Source organism: Elephantulus edwardii, unplaced genomic scaffold (assembly GCF_000299155.1).
Source record: "Elephantulus edwardii isolate Elephantulus edwardi_28Jun2011 unplaced genomic scaffold, EleEdw1.0 scaffold00168, whole genome shotgun sequence".
In the NCBI taxonomy this organism is placed as follows: Eukaryota; Metazoa; Chordata; class Mammalia; order Macroscelidea; family Macroscelididae; genus Elephantulus; species Elephantulus edwardii.
Genome location: NW_006399918.1, coordinates 6,613,399 through 6,620,931, shown reverse-complemented (window position 1 = coordinate 6,620,931; position 7,533 = coordinate 6,613,399).

Here is a 7,533-nt window from a genome sequence, read left to right as displayed (position 1 = left end):
CTTGACATTGAGCCTCAATCTTGACATTGAAGCAGGGTAGGGTGAGTAAAAACCCCAAGGTGAAAGCACTGAGATGTGGCCATCTACAGGAATATGGTGCTGTGAATGACCATTCTGATGGTCTCAATCTGCTGAGAAATGAGAACATGCTGCAATTCCGGCCTCCCTTGGGAAAGCCCAGGGATAGGGTGGGGGCTTCTCTGCCAGTCCAGGTATTTTGATTGTTCCTTATGAGGTTAAGGAAACAGCATGATAAGTGGTTTGTGGACTCCCCTTGCCTCAGGGTTGCTGACTCCGCCTTTACTGGTGGCAAGCCAGAAAAAAGGCCCTGGCTAAGCAAGGAGAAGAGGGAAGGGGGTGACCTCATGTAAAAGTGTCTCATTAGTGGAGCAGCATTGAATCCACCATTTGTGCCAAACCCAGGCCAAGCTAGAGGCTCATGCCTGGCTTTGGAAAACAAAAGGGAAGTGTAGGAAGCATGGTCTCCTCTTACCTCAAGTTTGCAGACTCTCTTGTTGCTGGTGACAGGTCAGGAGGCAGGCCCAGCCTAAGCAAGGAAAACCAGAAGTGTCCTGTAAAAGTGTCTCATTTAAAAATGTGGGTTAATTTATTGGCTGCAAAAGTTGATGACGAGAAAAGTGACCAGCAGCCAAATGAGGTTTTTGTCGGCACTGTGGAAGCAGCTATCTATGGAAGAGATTTTACAAAAGAAATCTCAAGAATTCAAACTGAGAGTGTGCACCATAAAAACCGTAATATGAGGCCATCCTCATTCATCATCCTCTGATGAGATTGCTGGCATGGTCATGTAATATAGGTTGCTAGGTGAACATGCTGAAACAGGACAAACTGTGTTCCAGTTAGAGTATGCTGGTATAATTCAAGCTACTCATAGCCCATACAACTACCCCGAATTTTTTGTCTTGGAGAATGACTGTTGATAACCACGAATTGAACAAAGTGACACTGCCCCTTCGTGCTGCAGTGCTTCTACAGTGGATTTCATGGCTGCATGAGTAATTACAATGGATTTTTATCATCCTACAATATGCCACAAATAGGGAAGGGTGTACACCAGGGATGCATCCTGTCTCCATACCTTTTCAACATGTATGCAGAGCAGATTATCCGAGAGGCTGGGCTCTATGAGGAGAATTGTGGCATCAGGATTGGTGGAAGATCTATTAACAATCTCCGTTATGCAGATGACACAACCTTGCTTGCTGAAACTGAGGAGGACCTCATGCACTTGCTGCGAAGGGTCAAGGACTGCAGCCTTCAGTATGGACTAAGGCTCAATGTCAAGAAGACAAAGATTCTCGCCACTGGACCAATTGGCAGCGTCAGGATGGATGATGAAGAGATTGAGAGTGTTCACAGCTTCACTTTGCTCGGCTCCACAGTCAACACTCTTGGTACCAGCAGTCAGGAAATCAAAAGGCGTATCGCAACGGGAAAGTCTGCCGTTAGGGACCTCTCAAACGTACGCAGGAGCAACAGTGTCTCTCTGGAGACTAAGGTGCGCCTGATACAGGTCATGGTATTTGCAATCGCTTGTTATGCATCAGAGAGTTGGACAATGACTAGGGAGGACAGAAGGAGAGTGGATGCTTTTGAGCTGTGGTGCTGGAGAAGGGTACTGAATGTACCCTGGACTGCCAGGAAAACAAACAGATCCATCTTGGAGAGGATTAAACCAAGCTGCTCCTTGGAGGCAAGGATTCTGGGGCTTCGTCTGACATACTTTGGACATGTTGCCAGGAGGGACGGGTCCTTGGAGAGGGACCTCATGCTTGGGAGGGTGGAGGGACAGCGCAGGAGGGGAAGACCCTCTATGAGATGGATTGATTTGGTGACTGGGGTAATCGGGATGGGTGTGTCAGAGGCGGTGCGGTTGGCGCAGGATAGAGCAGGGTTTAGGGCTGTTGTGCATAGGGTCGCTATGAGTCGGAAACGACTCGATGGCACATAACAACAACAACAACATGCCACACAGTCTGGTGGCATAAGATTTAGCAACTTGATCCTGTCCTTCTAATGTGACATTGGTTTATTGTATTGATGATATTATGCTAACCTCTATTTTCTTTCAGATATAGAAGCAGCTGTCTCCAGTTTAGAGCAAGCATTGGAAACATGAGAATAGGCTATCAATTCCAACAAGGTCCGAGGACCTGGTTTATCTGTCAAATTCTTGGGAGTTGTCTAATAACACTAAAGTTATTCCAGAAAGATAAAGTGCAAGCTTTCCCTAGACCCACTACAGTTAAAGAATTACAGGCTTTTGTAGGTTTGTTGGGATATTAGAGGGTATTTATAGCCCAGCTGGCTCAAATACTAAGACTCCTCTAGGTGTTAACGAAGAAGATCACCTGGGACTGGGCTGATAAAGAAGAATCTGTATATAATACTGCAAAAAGGCAGTAGCCCAGGCACAGGCCATGCAAATAATGAGTGGTATTTTGCCTTCCAGTTGGATGTGTCAGCCACTAGTAAAAGCTATGGATAAAGATTATGGAAGACCATTGGACAATTGTGTGTCGCCAGTTGCGTTTTTATTTCCACTGTGGAAAAGGGCCAAGTGTCATAATATGCTCCTTGAACAGCAACTAGTTATTGTTTATGTGACAATGCAGATTAGTGAGGCAATTCTTGGGTTAATAAGGTACAGGTCAGGAATAAATACCCTTTAATGGGATAGATTGAGTCTTGGGCAGCAGTAGTCCAAGTGCCCTCTTTAGCAAAGTGGAAAGCTTATTTGGAACAGATGAATAGCAGTCTTCTTATCCAAGAGCTACAAAAGGTATTTGTAACTGAACCCTAACCTTAACCCTAACCCTAACCCTAACCCTAACCCTAACACTAACCCTAACCCTAGCCCTAAGCCTAACCTGTCATCTTTGTAGTGATAGAAAGGATTGATTATTACATGGCACTTGTGTGTCCATTATCATCCCCAGGCGGCAGGGATGACTGAAAAGTATAATGGTGTATTAAAGGAAAAACTAAAGGCCACCAGCTTGTCCTTCACCTTGAAGGTGTGAGTGAGACATTTGGACTTTGCTGTGATATTGTTAAATGAACAACCAAGAAGGACAGGAAAAACTCCTTTAAAGAGGATCTTGGATGGGTATCGAACCCCATCAAACAATCAATCTTGTAGTTAAGGAGGGCACATATAAGCTGATGCACCCTAAGTTAGGAGAGGGGGACAGTGTATTCATATCCTCTCTACATTTCTAGCCCCTGAAGAGACATATCAGTGGACACGGCCAGATATCTCAGGCAAGTCTAAGGATACATATATAGTTTACCTCCTGAAGTATGTGAGCAACATGTGTCAATGCCCCTACATAGGTCCTTCCATCTGGAATGGGAGAAGGTGGCCCTCTGGATAATGTGTAGAACTGTCACGAAGTGTGTACAGCAGGAATGGTCCAGATCAGACAGACAGCTGACTGAGAAAAGAATGATGTATGAATTGATGTATGAAATGATGTAAGGTAAATAAAGCTGACTCCTGAGAGGCAGTATGCTGGAAGCATCCCTGTTTGTTTTATTCTTCTTGATTTTTTTGGTGGGTTTGTAGCAGAAACAGGTGGCCCTACCTATTCACACAGTAGATGTACTTGGGGGAAGAGTGTTGTCAACCTTACACCAGCTGTCACAAAATCAGGATAATGTATATCACCAGTGGAAGCAAGAAAAGGGGACAACATGGTGATTTTATCCTACAGTTCTATTTGTTTCAGGTGCCAGTGTGAAAGAAATGAGACGCTGAGGGTGTCTAAACATCACTTTATTGCAGTCCACACAGACTGTAGGAAGGAAGCAAGCTACGGGTGATGTGGGACCTTTCCCATAAAGTTCTTTAAAGAACTTTAATTTTTCCTTCAGTTCTTTCATTTTGAAAAATGCTGAGCTGTTCTTTCCTTTTGGTTTTCTAACTTCAGGTCATTGCACATTTCATTTTAATGCTTTCTTTTGTCTTCTCCAGTTGTCCTTTTATTCCTTTTTAATAATTTTTTTCATTGTTGAACATTTTTCTTCCTCCCCAATCACTCTACAATGCACTCCTTATTGCAGATTGTTGCCATACATATAATGCCTAATCATATAATATTCCTTACTGATAGTTCTTCCCCTCATTGGTTCTAATGCAGTGTTCATTATCTATCCACACTTTTCCCATTCTCTCCCCAACCCCCTGTCTGTCCTATTTCACAACAGTGGTATTTATCCTTTCAAGTTGCCCTTTTAAATCTTCAGCTTTTTCATTTCACTGTTTTTGTTTTGATTTAGCTTTCTGTGTTGAAGAGTAAGTTTCAGAGTCTTTTCTGATATCTATTTTTGTCTTTTTTTTTCATTTTAATGACATTTTGTTTTCTTCATGGGTTGTGTCCTTCTGATCATTCCACAACTCATCTAATCTTCAGTAGTTAGTGTTCGAAATATTAAATAGAATCTTAAGAGAGTTTTAAAGTCAGGTGGGATAACTCAAGGTCTTTATCTCTCAAGTACTTGTTTTCATTTTCTTTTGTCCTATTTGAACTTGAATGTGAGTAATTGATGATCTGTTCCACAGTCAACCTTTGCACTTTTTCTCACTGATGATCTTGAACTTTCCATCTGTTTCCACAGATGTTGTCAATTTGATTCTTGACTATTCCATCAGGCAAAGCCCATGCGTATTATTGTTATTTATGGCTTTTTCAAAAGATATCTGCAAGGAATAAATTCCTGATTGCACAAAATTTCATCTTGCAATTTCTTGCCTCATTTCTGTGACCAAGAACTTATTTCCCAGCTGCCAATTTTTCTTTGTTTACAGTTTTTTCATTTCAGTTATCAGTGATTATTATTGCATCTTGCATGCATGTTCTGTCATCAGTTTCAGACTCTAGAAGTCGGTAGAAATTCTCAATTTGTTCTTCTTTGTCTTTACTATTTGGTGCATATACTTTAATAATATTCATATTAACAGGTTTTTCTTACATGCATATGGTGTTTTTCTATCACTGGCAGCACTGTTTCTCAGGACAGATCTTGAAATGTTCTTTTAAACAATGAATGTGAAGTCATTCATTTTTAATTTGTCATTCCTGGTAGTAACTAGGTAACATTCATTTGTTTGGAAGAGTGAAATATACCACCTGCTCCCTAATGCCTACATCCTCGATGGTGAGCATAAAGGCGAGCCTCATTCAGCCCAAACTATGTTGAATGAGATATTGCATTAAACAGCCATCAAGGTCAGGAGGAAGAAGAGGAAGAGAGAGGTCACAGATGAGAAATAGGAAATAAGAAGTTCTCTTTCAAGAACTAACTGGGGAGGAAGATAGAGAAAACAGTGCAACAATGAATGAATGAAAACCCAAAATCTCTGTAAATGTTCATTAAAATTAATAAAATTTAATAATAAAAAATTAAAAAAGAAAGAAGTTCTCTTTCATAGCTTGGTTTTTGTTTTTTTTTTTAAATCCCTGTCATATCTGAGCCCATTTTACTGTGCTAGATGTCACATCCCAGGTGCCGGCCAAAGCTGAACACTCAGGGCCAGTGATTGAAGTGAGAAATAAAGCACAAGAAGCTGAAGGAGTTTTAAATATTACTTTATTGTGCGTGACATGCTCTGTTTGTAGCTTTTCTTCTTGATGGTAGTGAGGTCCACCCGCCACTTCTGGAAGTGACTATTCTTAAACTTAGCAGGATGGTAAAACTGACTAATTCCCTCCTTAGAGTTCACTCTCTACTAGGTGAGACCATATCTGGTGGTCTAATCATAAAGAAGCAGCATTGCAATCCCAAAGGCATGTGGTTAGAATCCATTAGCAGCTCTTTGGGAGGAGGAAGGGCAACTCCTCCTGTGTGATTTTATTGCCTCTGAAAACCCACTGGGGAGTCAGCTATGAGTCAGTTCTTACTTGATGACACTCAACAACAACAACAACAACAACAACGACATATAACTTAGTTTCTGTTCAATACCTTTTCTGATCCATGGAAATAATAAGTTAATAGAGGACCACTATGGGCTCTGGTGGCCTAGTGTTAAGGAACTGAGCTGCGATCCCAAAGGCATGTGGTTCAAATCCACCAGCTCTACTCTGTGGGAGAAAGACGAGCAATCTTTTCTTGGGCAGTTAACTGCCTCTGAAAACCTGCTGGAAAGTCAGCTATAGATTGGTTCCAACGTAAGGATACACAACAACAATTCTGGTGGCCTAGTGGTAAAAAGCTGTGCTGCAATCTCAAAGGCATGCAGTTTGAATCCACCAGCTCTTCTGCTAGAGAAGTATGAGAAATCTCCTCCAGTGAAGTTAACTGCCTCTGAAAACACCAGAGAATCAGCTATGGTTCAGTTCTTACTCTATCGTATACAACAAAACAACATGTCAGTCTGGAGACTAAACTACACCTGATCCAGGCTATGGTCTTTGCAACTGCTTGCTATGCATTAGAGAGCTAGACAATGAGTAAGGATGACAGAAGCAGAATTGATGCTTTTGAATTGTTCTGCTGGAGAAGAGTCTTGAACATATACCATAGACCACCAAGATAACAAACAGGTCTGTCCTGGAAAGGGTGAAACCAAATTACGCTTCAGAAGAAAGAATTTTGAAGTTCCATCTCACATGCTTTGGGCATGTTGCCAGAAGGGACCAGTTCTTGGAAAAGGACATCATGCTCTGAAGGGTGAAGGGACAGAGTAGGAGAGAAAGACCCTGCATGAGATAGATTGACACAGTAACTGGTGTGGTGGGGGTAGGTGTGTCAGAGACCGTGATATTGGCTTAGTTTAGGGCTGAGTTCAGAGCTATTTGGTATAGGATTGATATGAATCACAAGTGACTCCATGACACAAAACAACAACATAAAACCAAAACAAGGTCTGTTTTGGTCCCATCACAGAAGGAGGGAGGTGTTTTCCTCGCACTTTTTGAATAAGATGGATAGCTCTCTTCTTACTTTGAATGGCAATAAAATGTGGTGTTGAACACAGTGGTCTGAGAGTGAGAGTATGTGTTACTGTGAACATCAGAGGTATTTGGGAGGCCAATATATGTTTCAGTGATTAACCTGGGACTCAGTAGCAGATAGTACTTAAAGGAACATGACAGTCAAAACATGAAGTGTGTATTAACTAGAGAAGTCTTATTTGTTAACACATAGGGCACAAATCTTGAGAATTATGAGCTCAAAAGTGCTGGAAATCTCCCAAGAACGGAGAGAATAATGCAACAGAAATTTTAGTAGTGTTAATGTCAGCTGAGTATAATACCTGGGACTGGAATACGCTACATAAGTATCAACTAAAGACATGAAGTTGGTAATCATACTGGTTATATATGAGACTCTCCTTTATTTAAAAATATACATTTATCTAGAGGTCAAGGACTGTGATGTATAATACAGTTAATATAGTCTACTTTTACTGTTGTTGTTGTTGTTATGTGCCATCAGGTCGCTTGCAACTCATAGCGACCCTATGTACAAGAGCCTTAAACACCGTTCTATCCTGTTCCAACCTTG